The sequence below is a fragment of the Leptopilina heterotoma genome, unplaced genomic scaffold, assembly GCF_015476425.1.
Source record: "Leptopilina heterotoma isolate Lh14 unplaced genomic scaffold, ASM1547642v1 Lhet_130, whole genome shotgun sequence".
Lineage (NCBI taxonomy): Eukaryota > Metazoa > Arthropoda > Insecta > Hymenoptera > Figitidae > Leptopilina > Leptopilina heterotoma.
This window is the reverse complement of record NW_025110849.1, coordinates 824,577-845,813: the sequence shown is the minus strand read 5'-3', so window position 1 is coordinate 845,813 and position 21,237 is coordinate 824,577. Positions and strand designations below refer to the sequence as shown.

The following is a 21,237-nucleotide window of genomic DNA, read 5'->3' as shown; positions in this document are numbered from 1 at the left end:
CTGACGCGAGCAGTCAAATTTTTTTTACTGTTTTATATAAAATTGACAAATTTTAAAAATAACAAAAATTAATAATTTAAATTACATTCACTATATAATCACTATTGGCTAATAAAGCCGAAATCCTCTTTCGTAATTAGAATTTAATTTTACTACCATTAATAACTATAATCAATTGTGCTATTAAAAGTTTTTAGTTTTTATAGATTAAATTGGTTCTTATTTATTAAAAAATAATTTTAGAAAATTTAATGAATTATGATTAAATTTTATGAGTTTGAACAAACAATTTTGACACCTATAAATACAGCAAAAGTTGAAAATAATTTTTCTCTTACAGTTGAACCTTTGCAATAAAAAATTTTAATCAACTAATTATTTTCAAAGTTGTCAATAAAAAAATTATTCTTGAATATTATTTTTCATAAAGTTGATCATAGTATAGTAAGCAAGAAAAAATAATAAAATTGTTACAAGGAAATTTTTTTCCTTCTTTTTTTAAAAAAAAATTGAAGAATTTTATACAAAAATTGTGATTAAAAAATAGGAATTATACAAATATTTTTCTTTATTTTATAAAACAAACTTATAATTTGATGAACAAAATTGTGATTGATAAAAAGAAAATATGGAAAATTGGTTCGATTTGATGAATAATAATTTTTAATGAAACTTTATTTTCTTATTAAAAAGAAATGAAAAAAATTTTCATGATTTCTATTTGTCAATTACAATTTTTGTCACAAAGTTCTAATTTTATTTTAAAACGGAAAAAATTTGCAATTATTTCTTTTTTCTCAATAAAATAATAATTAATAAATAAAGACAATTAACTATAATAATAATTTGAATGTTCTTTCATTCTTTCATTCATTCACTTTTTCTGTCCCTCACACTCTGAAGTTGTTTTTTGTTTATTGTTTATACTTTTGTTTTTTGTTAACTTTAGATAGATTGTATATTATATTATTATGTTATAAATATTTTTATTATATAATTAATTTAAAATTGTAATGACAAATAGAAATCATCAGAATTTTGTTCACTTCTTTTCATTAAAAGACTAAAATTTTGTTAAATATTATGTTTTGTCAAATTAAAATTATGCAGATTTTTGTTCTTTACACTGCAAAAACTGGTATCTCACTCGTGTCTTAAAATGAGTTGCTTTAAGTGTTTAAACCATTGAGATACAAAATCTGTTTTATATTGAGACATTTAATTTCATCTCGTGTCTCATTTTAAGACATTAAAGGTAACTCAATGCGTATAAGACACGTAAAACGTCTTCTTAGTGTGAGACGGATACTCGAAACACATTTCGTGTCTCAAAATGCATTGCTAAATGTGTAAGACACTTTGAAACGTCTTAAAATGAGACACATATCTGTTTCAAATATGTGGACTAAGACATCTTATGTGTTTCAAATATGGGACAAAACGTCTCAAAATGAGACACTTGATTTTGCAGTGTACTTCTAAGAAAAATTAGGAAATTGTTAAACAACTGTGATTAAGAGATAGAAAATTTATTTATTTTGCATTATTTTTGTTTGTGAATCACAATTTTTTAACGAAATTATTATTTTGTTTTAGAAAAAGAAGAAAACTATTTGCACTATTTATATTTTTAATCTTATTTTTGAAACAGGATTTTCTACAGGAATTAAGACATTCAAAAATTTCAAATTCAAACCTTTTTTAAATTAAACAATTTATAAAAGTATTGTTACAAAACATGAAGATATCGATTTCTTCGTGTTTTCTAATAATTAAAGATGACCGAGAGATAAAATCATTATTTTATATTATCAGAATTTTGGTACTGTAACTTCATCAAAATTATTTTCATCATTTTATTTCAATTATTATATATTCTAGAATTTTAAATTATTTTTTATGAAAGTAATAATTGAATTCCTTAAAAAAAATTATTATTTATGAAAATAATTCAATTCCTGTGAAATTTTTATTATTTATGAAAATAATTAAATGTTTGCATACAATTTTATTAAAATTTTTGTTAAATAATTGAATGCTTTTTAAGAAATTTTAATAAAATAGTAGATATTGAAAATCATTGAAATTAGAAAATTTTTTAAAATAATTGAAATTAGGACAAGAATTTTTTTGACATTTATGAAAATAATTAAACTTTGCAGAAGAATTTTGTTATTTATAAAGATAATTGGGATTTTTACGAGAATTCTTTTCCAATTTTGAACATAGTTGAATTTTATTAGAAGAATTTTTTTTTAAAATAATTGAATTTCTGCAATTATTTGTAATTTATCCAAAATTGAATTTTTATAGTGTTTTCAACAAAAATTTGAATTAGAAAATTTTTAAAATTGCTAATTTTATTTATAAAAGGTAGTAAGAAGTTGGTTGTAAATTGTTTAAAACTAATAGGTATTTGTTTTAAGTAATTAATTATTAAAAATTTTCATTTTATTATAAAATAAAAAAAATAATTACAATAAAATCTATAAAAACTCAACGAAAAATAAAAGGATGCACAAAAGACGAACTTTAAATGAGGACAGATAGAAAGAATACCATGATTATTACAGTTAATAATTGTTGAAAAATTTGTTTAAATATGACTTTTTCATCAAAAAATGGACAAGTATCCCAATGGGCACATTTAGTTTAAAAACATTCGTGGAACATTTGACAAAAAACATCTACATTGATATATATTTGTTTTGTTGAAAATACTAAAAAAATTCAATTTTGTAAAAATGACAAATAATCAGAAATTCAATTATTTGGAAAAAATAAAATTCTTCTTATAAAATTCAACTATGTTCAAAATTTGAAAAAAATTCTCGTAAATATCTCAATTACCTTTAAAAATAACAAAATTCTTCTCCAAAGTTCAATTATTTTCATAAATGTCAAAAAAATTCTTGTCCTAATTTCAATTATTTTCAAAAAATTTTCTAATTTCAATGATTTTCAATATCTACCATTTTAATAAAATTTCCCAAAAAGAATTCAATTATTTAACAAAAATTTTAATAAAATTGTATGCAAACATTTAATTATTTTCATAAATAATAAAAATTTCACAGGAATTTAATTATTTTCATAAATAATAAAATTTTTTTAAAGAATTCAATTATTATTTTCATAAAAAATAATTTTAAATTCTAGAAAATAATAATTTAATTAAAATGATAAAAATAATTTTGATAAAGTTACAGTAGCAATATTCTTATAATATAAAATAATGATTTTATCTCTCGGTCATCTTTAATTATTAGAAAACATGAAGAAATCGAACACTCCGAGTCTTCGACTCGGAGCAATCGATATCTTCATATTTTATAACAAATACTTTTATAAGTTGTTTAATTTAAAAAAGGTTTGAATTTAAAATTTTTGAATGTCTTAATTTCTGTGGAAAATCCTGTTTCAAAAATAAGATTAAAAATATAAATTGTGCAAATGTTTTTCTTCTTTTTCTAAAACAAAATAATAATTTCGTTAAAAAATTGTGATTCACAAATAAAAATAATTTATTTATTTATTTATTTATTTAGATATAAGCTCCTAGGGCTAATAAGCCCTTCAAGGAACAAGATACAAATTAATTTCAATTACAAATTAAGGAAATTAACTTATAGTTAAAGAAATTGCACTTAAAAATTTAAAATATAAAAATTGTATAACATATAGTAATTAAATCACGGCCAACCATGCTTGAATATAAAATAAGCAGTGGTATATCGCAGACAAGAAGTTTTCAACTCTATATCAAAGTAATGAAGAAAAATAATAAATTAATTATGTAAATATGTATATATGTTTTGGCTTCTCAACAATAGTGTCCCTACCAGTAGGTAACATCAAATAATGTGTTGTTGGTTCTAAATAATAAATCAAAAAATATTCTCTTAAAAATACATAACTTTGACGCATCTCTTATTGTAGAAGGGAGTTTATTCCACAGTCTAGAACCTCTGAATAATGCAAAATAAAAAAAATAATGCAAAATAAATAAATTTTCTATTTCTTAATCACAGTTGTTTAACAATTTTCTAATTTTGTTTAAAGAACAAAAAACTGCATAATTTCAATTTGACAAAACATAATATTTAAAAAAATTTTAGTCTTTTAATGAAAAGAAATGAAAAAAATTCTTATGATTTCTATTTGTTATTACAATTTTGAATTACTTGTAAAATAAAAATAATTATAACATAATAATATAATATGCAGTCTATCTAAAGATAACAAAAAATAAAAGTATAAACAAAAAACAACTTCAGAGTGAGAGGGACATAAATACTACATACTACATCTAGTAATAAACAGTTCTAAGCAGATACAATTTATAGTCGAGGTTGCCCATGCAGTAGTGCATTAGGCGCGCGCTTAGACTGTCTGTCCCAACAGCAATATCTACTTCCGAGTTATGTAGAGGGGAGTAGTAGGCCGGTACCTGTCAGACAACAATATGAGCGCTGTTGTCACGAATATTTAATTTTAAAATGAAAAAATTTAATTATTTCGTTTTTTATATATTTTTGTTATTAATTAAAAAAATTTTCAGTCGATTTATCTATACTTTTTAACTACTCTTTTATAAATTTTTTTCTTTTTATTAACTTGTCAAAGTTACAGAAAAAAGAATGTCATTCAGTAGACTAATCAGTCAAGTTCCAAAGTTAATAATTAAGTTATTAAATAATAAATCCACTTAAGGTGAACGATTTATAATTCTAAGATTGTGTGGAAGACATAGTTGAATAAGTAATAAACATTTTTATTTCAATGAATTTTTAACAATTTTTATATAACCGAAAAGAATATTTAAAAAAATTGTATAATGTATATATAAAAAATGATAAATGATTTTCTTCAATAATAATTTTTTATAATTAAACTGGCAGCAATCAAAAGGACTCACGCGAGAAATACCATCATTTTCGTTAGTCACTCCTGGGTGCTATTGATTTTTATTAAAAAAATTTAATTTTTAAGAAATTTTAGTGAATAGATGTTGATTTCCGTAATTTCGACAGATTTAAGTATAATTTATTTAATATAAGATGTTAAGGACTAAAATTTCAATTTTCATTCAAGAAATCAATATATATTCTTACATCCAGTCATACGATTTAAGTTAACAAAAGTAGACGTTTCGACATTTCACGTATGTCATTATCAATACATAACATTTATACAGTTAAAGAACTTATATAATTACATATTATTTATATAATTTGTGTCAGTCAATATGGTCAGTCAGTAAATAAATAAACATATTACACTAAACAACAGTAATTAAATAAATTTACAGTAATAAATAGATGTCTAATAATTATAAATAGATACATGACAAAAAGTCATATATTAACTATTAAAGTCATCTTATTAAATAAATTTTTAAGTAAATTACAAAATAATAAAAACATTATAAAATTTTAAAAATTTAAATTTCTAATGAAAAACAGTAGCAACCAAGTGTTAATAAAAAATGATTTTGTTTCTCGTGTAAACCCTTTTGTTTGCCGGCGGTTCAATAAATTAATGAAATTGAGGGCGCAGATCGAATAACCGCTGCTGCGCGTGATGCCAGTAAGGTAGCTACCTGACTGGTATGTGTCAGGGGTTCGATTCCCACATACGAGCGATATTTTCATTCTTCGTTTAAGTAGTACTGTTAATTTATATAAAATAATAAATAACTATTTTATTTGCATGTTATGAATGAAAATGTAACAATCAACTCTCTAAATCAGAATTAATGCGGATTCGTTTACCAATTTTAATTATTAACAGTTTCGACTAATTTTTAGTAAAAACCTAACCAAGCTTCAACTTCAAGTCTCGTAAAGCCTAAACTCGGCGCTACTTCTCATCTGAGTAATGGGAGGAAGTATAATAGATATGAAAAACAAATGTGTAAAATACAACCAATTTGTCTTTTTCAGACCAGTGACAGAAAAAATGATATTGCGCTCCTTCACGTATCACTGATTTTAAATAATATTCCCACGAAGTGATTATGGTTTTTCGATTCAATATTCCATTTTGTTTTCAATATTCAATTTCATTATTTTGCAAAGAAAAGTGTAAAGTCAAAAGAACTTTTAGAAAGTTTTTTTGTGAACAAATTTTATAATTTTATTCAACAAACACAACAATAAAATCGCATTCCCATTAAATTATTTATTTTTTAATTCAAATTCAAATTCTTTTTTTTATTTAAAATTTAGAAGAATTTAATAATTTTCAAATTAGTTTATAATAATTTAGTTAATAACAAATGAAAATATGTTCTGTTATAGTTTATAAATTTCTGTTATTATAGTTTTATTTGTCTGTTAATAACAAATAAAGTTTTATAATGACTGTGTACATAACACAGTAAATTATATAAATTTGTAATTACAGAAGAAAAACAATATTTACATTGATACAAAAATAACAATAAATAATAAAAAAAAGTGTAGTAAACTCTCGTTAATTGGTACGATCGCTTATCGAGAGTTTATTGCTTTTTTCTTAGACTTCACAAATATTAAAGTTGTTTTTTTTACATTAAAATAATAAACGAATGATAATTATTAGGAGTTTTAAAATTACCACGAGAACTAAAATTAAATAATTTGAACAGCACGTGTAAACATCGTAAAATTATTTCTATTCTTAATGTCAAGTTCAATATCAAGTACATTGAATAAAAAAAAATTAAATTCTTACAAAACTATTTTACGACTTACAGAGAAAAAAGTATCACGTATAATAAAAAAAACTTTTTATTATAAAATTAAAAATAGAACACTAAAAAATTTTATTTGAATATAATCATAGTTTATTATCAAAAAAAAAATATTTACTTAAACCAAATTATTCATTTTTATATATAAATTAAATAAACTATTCGAATACCAATAATTTTTGTATGTTAGGTGAATGATTAAAATTATTGAATATTAAATATTTATTTGGTAATAATTAAGTAATCTATTCACAGAAATAAATAATTTCATTTGTATTCCCACAACTGTACTAATTTTTTTTTTTTTTTTTTTTTTTTTTAAGTTTTAAAAATTCCTTTTATGTTTTGTGAAAAAATTTACTGTCAGTTAAAAATTATAGGCAAAGCAATTAGAGAAACACATAATAAGGTAAATGTTAGAAAAAATTCAATAAGATTGAGAAAACGGATTAAAAATGTCTTAGAAAAGAAAAATTTATTTTTGGAAATAAAAAAAAAAATCTTTTGTCAGAGAGAAACTGACAGCACACTACTTACTATATAGACAGCGGGTGTCCAGTTCAAAGTTTTATCTGAAAATTATCTTTCACTGCAGTCTTCACTCTCTTTTTCTCTTTTTCGCTTGGTTTTCTTGTAACTGTCGATATTGCAAAAAAAAGTTGATTTCTCTCTCGTGATTTTCTCACAATGTAAATGCAGTGTTCACACAGTACACTTATTATTATTATTGAATGATGCTCACAATTTTTGAAATTTGGAAATTTTTTAAATTCTTGTATTCGCGATATCGCATTATCACACGATATCTTACTTGAACACTTGCACAGAACAATCATGCCTTCTCTTACGTCGTGTACAAGGAAAAAATCTATCCCATTTGGACAGCCAAACCACTCGAGAATGCCTCATTGAACTTTTCAGTACTTGAAATACATATATATTCTATCACGTTTCTGAATTTTAAATCACACTTTTTTTCTTCTTCTTCTTCCACCACTCTATTTACGGGTCACTGAACAATTTCCTTTTAGGGCATTTTTTGTGTTATCATCGAAAAATTCCGTTTTAGGGAAGAATTCTTTTTGAAAATTTTATTTTTTAATAGTAGTTTTCAAAAAGTTTCACATGAAATTTTACCTTTTTAATTGGTAAAATTTTACCTTTTTTTCTACAAAAATGAAACTACTCATTATTTTCCCCTTTTCAAAGAATTCACCTTTATTTCTTTTTGCGGTAAAGAAAAATTAAATTTTCCTACATCTTTTTGGATAAAATTTTCGTTTCTTAAATTTTACCCTCAGAAAGAGGTTTCACCTTGTAATTGAGTTTTTTTACTCTCAATGAAAAACGAATTATTCTTCACTTCCATTTCAATAAATGAAAATATTTTCGTTTTAAAAAGAAATTCTGTTTTATACGAATTCGTCGATTTTTATTCAAATCACTAACAACACTCACTGGGAGAAAAAAAAATCGAAATTTCCTCGCCTGCAATTGACCTACCAGTAATTTTTGAATTTTCTTTTCGTTTTTTAAACCATTAATATATTTGAAAGAAATCCATCTGAAAACATTAAGAAGAACGTGTGGCAGAATTGATTGTCGATTATCACTCTCTTGACTTTTTTTTTGTGTGAAAAACCGAAAGCTCACAGCCCCGCGAAAGCTTCGCATCAAATAATATAAATTGAACGAAAGCTCTCTGTGTGGCGGTTCGACCGCGACTGAATCAAGTCGACTCGGATAGAGCTTGAATGAGCGGAGCTGGCCGCGCTGGCTGGGGGTGAGAGAGAAGGAGAGAGAAACTCAACACAAGAAGGAGAGAGAAGCGTCTGGTTACCAATGCCGTTAACCGGAAGTATCTCGCACCAAACGATCTGCACTGTTCCGGATTTCATCAAGACGCACACATTCAGAGATAACATCCAATCACTTTCACTTTAATTAACAAAATTATTATTATTCCAAGCTATTTATTTATCTAATTCATTTTATATTAGTTTTTCACTTAATAAAATGAAAAATAATATGTGAAAAATATTTAACAATAACATTTAAAAAATTATAATTTAAATTTTCATTAGACAAGAAAAATTAATATATTAATTCGAACTAGGTCCGTAAATCCAGTAAAGGTACGTAAATTTGCTTCAAGTCCGTAAATGTCAGTTTTTTGAAGAATTTAAAAAAAAAATTTTTTAAAAAAATAGGTCTGTAAAGTTTGTAATTTGATAGAAAAAAGACGACAGAGCTCGAACTAGGTCCGTAAATCTTGTAAAGGTTCGTAAATTTGCTTATAGTCCGTAAAATTCAGTTTTTTTAAAAAAAAAGATCCGTAAAGTCCGTAATTTGATAGAAAAATGACGACAAGTTCGTAAATTGTACGACATAGTTTGGAGAATTTTACAGGAACTACAAATGATTGCAGAAATTTAATTATTTTTGAAACTAATAAAATTCTTTAAAAAATTTCAATTACGTTCAAAAATTTAAAAAATTCTAGTCAAAATATCTTTAGAATTATTAAAATTCTTCTCAAAAATTTTTTTTATTTATTTATTTATGTACTTTCAATTATTTTCAAAAATTTTAATACAATTCTTGGCAAAATTTCAATTATTTTCCAAAATTTTCCTTAATTCAATAAAATTATTTTGAAACTTTATTATTTTAATAAAATTTTCCAAAAGAATTCAATTATTTTTAAAAAATTTTTATAAAATTCTTCGCCATTTAATTTTTTTCATACAATAATAAAAATTTCCCAGGAATTCAATTTTTTACAAATTTTTTATAAATTTCTTCGCAATAATTCAATTATTTTCATTAATAATAAAATTTTTACAGAGATTCAATTATTTTCGTAAATAATAAAACTCATTGTAAAATGGCAATTATTGTTCATAAAACTCTTTATGAGAATTCAATTTTAAGAAACATTCAATTTATTATTCAATAAATTCTTTATTTTCGAATTTTTCTAATAGAATTTTCTAATAAAAATTGGTTTAAATATGAATTTCAGTTAAATTATTTGAAGTTTTTATTTTCTAACTTATATTTAATTAAAGAGTTTCCAAATAATCAAAATTTCATAAATTGTACGATATAATTTAAAAAATTTTAGAGAAATTATAAAATAAAAAAAAATTATAAAAAAAAAAAATTTTTAAAAAATTTAAAAAAAAATTCAATTAAAAAAATTAAAAAAATTCAATTATGTTCAAAAATTTTAATGAAATTCTTGACAAAATTTCAATTATTTTAAAAAATTTTCTGAATTTAATGATTTTTATAATCTACTATTTTAATAAAATTTTCCAAAAAAATTCAATTATTTTAATAAAATGAAATAAAATTCTACGCAAACATTGAATTATTTTCATAACATAACAAAAATTTCACAGGAATTCAATTATTTAAAAATTTTTTTTATTTTCTTCGCAATAATTCAATTATTTTCATAAATGATTAAATTTTAACAGGGATTCCATTATTTTGGTAAATAATAAAACTCATTGTAAAATTTCAATTATTTTTCATACAATTTGAATTGAATTCTTAAAATTAATTCTTTATTTTTGTATTTAAATAATTGAATTTCCGTAGAATTTTTTAATAAAAATTGATTTAAATATGAATTTCAGTTAAATTATTTAAAGTTTTTATTTTCTAATTTATATTTAATTAAAGAGTTTCCGAATAATTAAAATTTCGTAAATTGGACGATATAATTTAGAGAATTTTGGAGAAATTATAAAAGATTGTAGAAATTTAATTATGTTCAAAACATTTTACAAAAATATCGTTCAAATTTAGATCATACTATTATCCCCAGTTGCACGTAATATTACAGCGATATTGGGAACATTGCCTTAACATTACCAATATTGCCTCAATGTTGTGGCATATTGCTGGAATGTTCCCAATATTACGTGCTACTTGGGATGTTTAGAAATAAGAAAATTCTTTTCTAAAATTCAATTATTTAAAAAAAATTTAGTAAAATGCTACGCAAACATTTAATTATTTTCATAAAATAATTCAAATTTCACAGGAATTCAATTACTCACAAATTGTTTATAAATTTCTTCGCAATAATTCAATTATTTTTATAAATAATAAACTTTTTCATTAATTATTTAATAATTTATAAATTATTATTTATTATTATCATAAAATAATTAAAATTTCACAGAAATTCAATTACTTACAAATTTTTTATAAATTTCTTCGCAATATAATTCAATTATTTTCATAAATAATAAAAGTTTTACAAAGATTCAATTATTTTCGTACATACTAAAATTCTTTGTAGGAAAATGAATTTCATTAAAAATTTTAGATTATTATAATTGACTATTAAAAGCATTATAGCGTGAATTTATAGAAATACCTGAAAATTTAAAAGATTTCATATTAAAATCTTTGAAAGTTTGAATTTTTCATACTTTTAACGAACAATTCTGTACAGAAGAATTAATTGTTTTGAAAACATTTATTTGAATTTTACTTGAAATTATTTTTATGAAGTTTTTATTTTCTAATTTATATATTTAATATTAAAGAATACTCGAATAATTAAAATTTTGTAAAATTGAATTGTAAAACAAATGAATTTAAAAATTCTCAAAAAACTAAAAAAATTTAGTTTTGGAAAATAAGTTACAAATGATTGCAGAAATTCAATTATTTTCATAAATAATAAAACTCATCACAGAATTTTAATTATTTTTAATACAATTTTAATCGAATTTCTCGATAAATGTATTTTATTAAAATTCGTCCAAATAATTTAATTATTGAAAATTTATTGATAAAATTCTTTATGAGAATTGAATTTGAAAATTTTCAAAGAACTTTGTTCGAAAATTATTAAAAATAATTATTGATTGAAAGAAGGATTTTAGTTAAAAATTCTTGAAAATAATAATTGAATTAAAATGATGAAAATAATTTTGAAGAAGTACAATATTCTTATAATAATGATTTTATCACTGGGCCATCTATATTTATTATAAAATATGAAGAAAGCAATGACTTCGAGTCGAAAACTCAAAGTTATTAATTTCTTCATGTTTTATAGTTATATGAAAAATTTTAATTTATAGTTCTAAATAAAATGTTCTCTTATTTCTTCATTTTTTATAAATTAGCTCCGATTCGAATTTTATCGAAACATGACTGTTTCAGCTATATTATGATTTTTAGTCATTTTTTAACTTTATTTACAAAATATAAGTTAAAATATTAGGTACTTAAAAAACAAGTTTTCTTGTCTTTTAGTATAGAGGTGGTTCAATGTAAACAGGGCCTTCAGAATAAGACTAATAGTGTAACAGTTTAAAAAAAATTTTTGTTATTTAATCAGAATAAATTGTGTTTGTAATTATAACTAAAGGAGTATTTCAGTTTTATATTGATGCGCGATAGTTATTATCAGTATTGGTAAAAGTTAATTATTAATAGAGCTTTTTTAAAAAAACCTGGTTCAATGATGGCCACTCTTCCCTATTAATTTAAAATATATAAATGCATTCGGACAAATGACGGCTTAAATTTAAAGTTTTATTTTCAGACATTTTCATTAATGAACAAAACAGTACAATTGACTGCATTTGCTCTTAATAATTGCACTTCGTTTTCACATTCAACATCAATCAGTCATAAAAGTCCAATCGAAAGAGTGTAATTTGATATTGAATTCAAATTCAATTCCATTCAGTAATTAGGCCAATCTAACAAAAGAGTATCTTTTCCTTTATTTTCAATGTAAAAAATCCTCTCACATATGTCAGTCAGTGAAATTTATATATATATATATATATGTGTGTGTGTGTGTGTATGTCTGTCTGTCTGTATATGGTTAATTACAAAAAAAGAAAATTCATAAAAATTCTACTCAATTAAATGAATAAAAGTAGATATATATAAAATAATAAATAAATCAACTAATTTACTTGAGAAATTCGACGATAATGATTTAAATGATCGTCAATAATACTAATTAATTATTTTGCATCATATGGAAATATGGAAATTTAGAATAAAAAAATCTAACAGAAATTTCAAACGTAAGATAATTAAATGATTATATTGGATACATGCAATTAAGTATGTTATTATTAAACTGTATTAATTCATTCAAATGCCTTTTATTGATGGTTACGAAAAATTATGGTAATTAAATTATTTGAATTGAGGAATAAAATATCTCGATATCCGTATATCACTATCAATTCTTTTCATAATATGAATTTATTAGTACAGTAATAATCAATATAAATATAAATATAATTCAATTTGTGATTTATTCACATTTTTTGCTTTCGACGTTTAATTATCTTTATACACGAAAATAACATTACATTCTCATGTCTATTCTATATTTGTCCGACAATTATTTCCAGTCAAAGCAATATATTGATTAATACAATAATCAAATAACCCTAAATTATAAGTTTTAATTAAAGATTTATATTTTTGTACCACAGTATTGAAGATACAACTGCGTAACTTTATGCAGTTTGGCAATGTTAAATATTTTTTTAAAAGTAGATTGAAAATATTTTAGATTTTTTATTTATTTTATATTTTTTACAAGAAAAAAATATTTTTTATTTTAAACTATATAAAGTTTAAAAATATAAATTATTTACATGAAATACAAATAAAAATAAACAGAAATTTTCAAAACAAAAATATTAGGCTAAATACATTTATCAATATGTGTAAAAAGGAATAAAAGAACAAAAGATTTTTGTTTTGTGGACGCATTTCAAATTGTTTCACGATTCATCTCTAAAAAAAAACCGTGAGTTCAATTATCAATCAAGTAAAAATATTTTCCCCTTGCTATATGAACAAAGATTAAAAGTGAAAAATGTTTACTGTTAAATTGATCTATGAGTGTAATACGTTGAAAGTTCAACCTCACAGATTTAATTTTAATTCAATTTTTTTAAAAAATCTGAATACTTCTAAAAAAATACTGATCAAAGTTAAAAGCATTGTAAACATAATACATAAATGTTTTAAAACGTTTTTTATAACTTTTATTTAAAAAAAAATATAATTTACACACTACAAAGTTAAGTGTCGTAATAAAAAAAATTGTTTTACTCTCTAACTTTCGAAAATGGATAAGCATTTACAAAGCTTTGTAAAAAAGTACATGGAATGAAAATTAAATTAATTAATTGAAAACAAATTAACTTAATTAAAATTTTTAATTAAAAATTTTTGTCGTTACTCATATATGTATATTATTTATATATATTTAAAAATTTCAAACATTATTATTATACATTATTAATTAAGTTTAAAAATAAATTTTGAAAACGAATCATATTAAATTTAAACATTTTTCAAAAAATTTAAAATTATAGAGAAATATAATAATAATTTTAAAAACGCAAATTCTTAAAAAAATTTTGTTATTCTTTTCATAGAAACTATTTTTTTTAAAGATGTAACAAAAAAATAAAAACTTTAAAATCGTTATTTTGAAGTTTTAAACATATTTTATCTATATTTTTTACGATATTGAATAAATAACAATCAAGCTTTAAAAAAATGTATAAGAGATCGAGCACATGAACTTAAAAATAAAGCTGAAAATATTTCAACTTATCGCTCTTAAATAATTTGAAATAATCCATTACACCCGGTCTTGCCTATGTCGAGTAGTATTTTCAAGCAAGATGAATGATATTTTAATTGTTACAGGATTACACACGTGTGTCACACGTGTTTACTTCAACGTAAATGTGGAAAAAAGGACAATTTTTTCGTTTTTTCCCAGTTCCCTCAGAAACCACTAGATTGAATATTGCACTGAAAAATCCTGTTCTCAAATTGAGTAAGAAAAAAATTTTTTTTAATTATTAAATAAATGTGTATAGAGTTCAACGTTGTACAATTTAACTGTTCCAGGGTTTAAAAAAATTTATTAATTAATATTTAAAAATATTAATTAAATTCAATTTTTAATCAATAAATTAAGAAAAAGAATTAAATTAATTTAAAGAGAAGATAACATGGAAAATAACATCCCAACAAAACATCTTTGATGTAAAAAGTTTTACTAGAAGCAATTTTTAGATCTTAGCGTCAATACTTTTATTATTAGAAACATTGACTCCAATATCTTAACCCTTTAGCGCCTGCGGGACAAATATATGCCTCATTTAAAAAAACCACTGTAACTTTTTTAAATATTAATATTTTTTAATCGGAGTTGACTTCATTTCTTCAGAATACGTCAATGTAAACAAAAATAAAAGTAAACTACAGAAAAAATTTTTAATATAAAAAAGTAATGAAAAGTTCATGCAAATAGGAAAAATTGTTTTAAAAAGTCGGTTAGCTCATGTGTAAATGCTAGTGTCAAAAAATTGTTTCTGAAGCACACTATCTAAAGTGTATTGACCCAATGAATACAATTATGGTCCCAATTTTGAAAAATTCTCAAAAATTTAAAAATGGCGTATTCAAGATGGCGCCTAAGACAAAGAAAAAATATCTTTCATTACCCGAACAGTAAAAAAATAAATAAAAAGTTTCTTTCGGTTTTTGAGGTCGCTGATTACGAATTTGATGTCAAATTGACAATATGACAGTTGACAGGTGTCAAACCAACTGTCATCTTTTATGAGAAGTAATTTATTTTCTATAAAAATAACTATAAAAGGGCTTTTGGCAATTTGACAGTTTTTTAGCTGTCAAAACAACTGTAAAATTTAATAAAAGTGATTTATTTTTTATAAAAATGACCGAAAAAGGATTTTTGTGGTCGCTTATTACGCATTTGAATACAAATGAATAATTTGACAGTAGACAGCTGTCAAACCAACTGTCAACTTTAATAAAAGTAATTTGTTTTTTATAAAAATTACCATAAAAGGCTTTTTAGGGTTGCTAATTATGGACTTAGTGTCATAAACACAATTTGACAATTGACATCTGTCAAAATAACTGTTAACTTTTGGGAGAAGTGGATTTTATGGACACTTATGAAAAATAAGTTACTTCTCATAAAAGTTGACAGTTGGTTTGACAGCTGTCAATTTTAATATTGTCAATTGAGTGCTTGGATACAACAAGGGGACGTACGCTCGGCGAGCCGCTTTAAAGTCAGTCAAAGGTACCGTAAAGTGTAAAAAATGAAAATTTAAAATTTTGAATTTTGAAAACTGCCATCTTATAGGAAATAGAAATGCTCATCTTTTTTTCCTTTGAAATTTCTTTGAATAATTAATATTTTTATATGATAATGGAAAAAATGTGATTAATTTTCATTGTCAAATTTCATTGAATTTTAAAATATAAATCGTCGTATCTCCGACAAAAATGAATGAATTCTTTTGATTTTTGGTATACAAATGCATTTGGACCTATAGAAGACGACAATATCACGAAAATGTTAAAAGCAATTAATTGTTTATTGATTTTTAATTGTTAATACTGACCGGTCAAAAATAATTTTTTCTTATCTTTGGCTGCAAAAAGTATGCGGGGAACTTTAAAATTCAAACAACTTCCAGTGAGACATTTGTTTATTACGATGTAAAGAAGTTTTCTGTAAAATTGCAGAAAGATTAGTTTTATATTTACAGAAATACAATAGTTTTAAGAAAAATGCTCGCGCCGCCAACGATCCCTAACCGCACAGATTTTAAGGTTAGTTGCACGGTAAAGTTTTATTTATATATAAATACATATATGTGTGTAATATTTGCATTGAATTATTTATTAACTATTACATACTATACAACATAGGTATAAACTTTTTTAATAATTTTGTAAAACATTATGTGTATGAATATAAATATTACAAATAATTCTAACAGTATTTAATTAAATTAAGATTAATATCTGTGTTAAAAGAAATGTTTTTATTTTAAACATTATAAAATTTTTAAAACGTTTTTAGATGTCAATGTTATTGTTTAAAAACTGGAAAAAATTTTTATTTTAAACAATTTTTGACAATTGTGATATTTTGAACTATTATATTTTAATAGATATTATTAGATTATACTAGATTCAACGTAATATGTAATTAAAAAGGACATTAAGTGTTGTTACAGCATATTAAATAATAGTTTTAATACATTATAGAGTCGATAAAAATTGAATTGTAAATAAACGATATACTAACAAAAATAAATATCAGTAATAATCTTAATTTAATTAAATACTGCTAGAATTATTTGTAATATTTATATTCATACACATAATGTTTTACAAAATTATTAAAAAAGTTTATAGCTATGTTGTATAGTATGTAACAGTTAATAAATAATTCAATGCAAATATTACACACATATATGTATTTATATATAAATAAAACTTTACTGTGCAACTAACCTTAAAATCTGTGCGGTAGGGATCGTTGGCGGCGCGAGCATTTTTCTTAAAACTATTGTATTTCTGTAAATATAAAACTAAACTTTCTGCAATTTTACAGAAAACTTCTTTACATCGTAATAAACAAATGTCTCACTGGAAGTTGTTTGAATTTTAAAGTTCCCCGCATACTTTTTGCAGCCAAAGATAAGAAAAAATTATTTTTGTCCGGTCAGTATTAACAATTAAAAGTAAATAAACAATTAATTGTTTTTAACATTTTCGTGATATTGTCGTCTTCTATAGGTCCAAATGCATTTGTATACCAAAAATCAAAAGAATTCATTCATTTTTGACGGAGATACGACGATTTATATTTTAAAATTTAATGAAATTTGACAATGAAAATTAATCACATTTTTTCCATTATCATATAAAAATATTAATTATTCAAAGAAATTTCAAAGGAAAAAAAGATGCGCATTTCTATTTCCTATGAGATGGCAGTTTTTAAAATTCAAAATTTTTAATTTTCATTTTTTACACTTTACGGTACCTTTGACTGACTTTAAAGCGGCTCGCCGAGCGTACGTCCCCTTGTTGTATCCAAGCACTCAATTGGACACCAAATTCGAAATCAGAAACTGTGAAAACCCTTTTTTGAACACTTTTATATAAACAACATTACTTTTATAAAAGTTGATAGTTGTTTTGACAGCTGTCAACTGTCAATTTGAGTTCAAATTCGAAATCAGCGACCCCAGAACCCTTTTAGAGTCATTTTTATAAAAAATAAATCATTTTTATAAAAGTTGACAGTTGGTTTGACAGCTGTCAACTGCTAAATTTTCAATTTGACATCAAATTCGTAATCAACGACCCAGAAAACACTACAAATGGTATCTCATTGGTATATACGTTTTCTCTGTTTTGCTCGGGTGTCAAAGGGTTATATTTGCTTCTAGGTATAAAAATTTTTTTATTATGACAAATAATTGGATTTCATTGTCAGTTTATGTTAATTATTAAATTAAATTTTGTATTTGTTACAATCTTACAATTCAATATTAAAACTTTAGTTATAAATTTTACTTGGTTAACTTTTATTTCACTACTTGTTTGCACATTTGCTAAAACTTTTACTTGGCGGAACTTTTTGCATCAAAGATGTTTTTGTTGGGATTGGAATACTTTTTGCATCATTAATAATATTTTAGGATATTTTATGAAACTGTTTAGTACTTTAGGCTCTACATTTGTCTAAATGTCAAAAAATCTAATTTTTTGGAATAAAATTCAAATATTTCAAAAAATACTTAATGTATAAAATTAAAATTTCCTGAAATGTATATCAAGATTTTAACCTAATTTATTAATAATATTCTAGAATATTTTACAAATCCGTTTAGGAGTTTTCTTAATCTCGAAAAGTCGCTATTTTTCAGTTTTCTTTGCTTAAATTCTACAAAAGTATCCAAAATATTGAATAAACTTATCAGAACTCTTTCTTTTATCAACCTTTATTGAACCAAAAAATTGAGCAAATTCGGTTAAAATTTACTCTTTAAAGTACTTTCAGCTCAAATATGTTTTTCTTATATTTAACTCATTTTTAGGCTTAAAATAAAAATAAGACAACTTTAGGTATTAAAATCAGTTTCCTAAGTAGAAATTCAATCAATATTTGTACAAATGTAAGTTGTTTTAGTTAAAATCAGGATTAAAACAAAACTTAGTTTTTAATAATAAATTTTCATTTTTCTTAAATTTGAGGGGATTCACAGTGGGGCCGAACGACATTATTTGTCTCAAAACTCCCTACAGTCTTCAATTTTGAAACAAATTCAATAATTTTTTTTTAAATACTTAGTATAAAATTCGGAACAGATCTCTGGAGAGATAGATTTTAAAAAAATTTTTAAAACATTTAAAATGTTTAAACATAATTATTAAAAATTTTTTCAATTTTTTAATATATTTTTGAGAAAAAAGCTTTATTTTGTTTATTATATTACACAAATTTCATGTTGGAGATTGAAAAAATAATAAACCGATTGTTAATAAAATTGTTATAAACAAACTATATAAACAAATTGTTTATTTACATAATAACTGCAGTGAATTTTTATGAAACATCTTACTCGGGGGTTTTTAGGGTCGCTGATTACGAATCTGATGTCGATTCTAAATAATCCAAAATGGCGGATCTAATATGGCGGACTACTTTCTAAAAATTGATCAAATGTCAGAAATGTCTTGAAAATAAATGAAAATAATTTTTTTGACTTAACAAACGTTGTTTAAATATTGCACTACAGGTTGAATTTTATGGATGCTAAAGTTGTGCAGTCAACTCTATAGGTTTATAAATTAAATTTTGACAAATATTGGAATATTATTTTAACTAAAGATAACAATTACTGTTAAAATAAATAAGCCTAACTGAATATGGGCTCAAAGGTGGGTGCTGATATTATTCAATAAATTGTTGGTTTATTGAGTAAATTATATGAATTATAATCAAATATATCATTATTTGTTAAATTGACAATAATAGACGCTTAGATCATTATACATGGATAAATGTTGGCTTTAAACATGGGTGCTAATGTTTTGCGGTCAAATGCCGGTTTATCAGTTAAGTATATATATATTTACGAATTCTAATACGTTATACATAAATAATTATTGGCACACTATAAAGAATTGTCAATTGTATGAATATAAAATAATTGTTTTTCCTACGAAAAGAAAGGTCAGGTCGACAATCGTCAACAATTTCATTGTGGGTCCTTGTGGATATTGCGTCAAGCAGATCACGTTATCGACAGATTGCAATTATGTTTTGCATAATTACACGTATTACTGCAACCGGTGACCAATGAAACCATGCACTCACTGACAATACACCAATATTGATAGTATTTCTAATTACAGCTCGCGCACTCGTCTATTCGAATCCATTTGAATTCATAGAAAGCCAATATTCCTTCGTTAATCCATCTCGAATTATTAAAATCAATTAAACCCCTCTCTGCGTACAATAAGTTTCTGGCGAAATCATCGATGAACAATTTCATTAAAATTAATACATCAATATCTCAAAATAGTATATTTTTTTTCTATTAGTTAAAAATCGATTTAAAAAAAAAATTGTTAATAAAGTCCAACTTTTATATCTGTAGATAGAAAAATAAATTGCGGTAAATAAAAGCTAAACAATACATATAAAACACATGTACACAAAGAATAGAACAAATTTAACTAAAGTAAATAAAGAATAGAACATTTCAATAAAAAAAATAAAATTGTGTCAACGGAAAATAAAGCATATAGCTAAAATGAAGGAAACCGATAAAAAATAAAATATCTAAATAGAAAAGGTAAATAAAGAAAATAAACCAATCACGCAGATTTCGAAAGGAAGCTCTATCTTCAAAATGAAAATTCAGGTCATTCAATTATTCACGCTTATTTTATTTTTTTTTCGTATATACTGTGAAAATGCAGATCTAACCACTGTCAGAACATCAAGTGAATCTATAGAGAGAATAAAAAACGTGCTAAAACAGAATATCAAGTCAAAAGAGATGAAAAAGTGTTTATTGAATCTTTTTTTTTTGCATGAGAGAATTAAACTTGGGAACGTTCTGCTTTTAATTAAACGCAAATGTGCAATACGAGCATACAAAGTCAGTTTCGAAAAATTTTGAACGTTTTCTTGTGTTTTCAACATAAACCCCTGGAAAAAATAAAAAAACAGCCAAATATCCAATTATTCTAACGAATTTTATGTAGAAAAAGAGAAATTCCATTAAATTACAATTAGAACATTTATGCAAATTTCTGAAAGATTAATTACAGGGTGATTTATAAGTAAATTATGATTTACCACTATAACCAGAAAGATTATGTATGTCAAAAAAATTGATAGTATTTTCATATAAAATCTTTACAACAGTTATTTTTTAATATTCTCATTTTTATCTGCTGGTTTGTAAGATTAATTATCTTTTTGGCCCTCATGTCTAGTTAGTGATTTATTAAAAAATATAGCTAATAACTACATCACCTTGATGTACATTTAATTGTATCTTGTTATTATCAAAAATGTAAAGTAATTATTTTCTGCTTTTTTAAAAAAGTACAGG

General features: G+C 23.2%; 1 protein-coding gene across 4 annotated transcripts in view; it reads right to left on the bottom strand.

Moving 5' to 3' along the window:
• LOC122512966 (octopamine receptor beta-2R-like) overlaps positions 1 to 21,237 on the bottom strand; it is a 557,896-nt gene that overhangs the window by 218,520 nt on the left and 318,139 nt on the right. For 3 of the 4 annotated variants that reach the window (XM_043629165.1, XM_043629168.1, XM_043629164.1), the window contains exon 1: positions 7,274 to 8,464. The exons of the other annotated variant lie outside the window; for it this stretch is intronic. The gene's annotated coding sequence lies outside the window, so the exon portion shown is untranslated. Of the gene's footprint in view, positions 1 to 7,273; positions 8,465 to 21,237 lie in introns of those variants that run through there. 4 annotated transcript variants of the gene reach the window in all.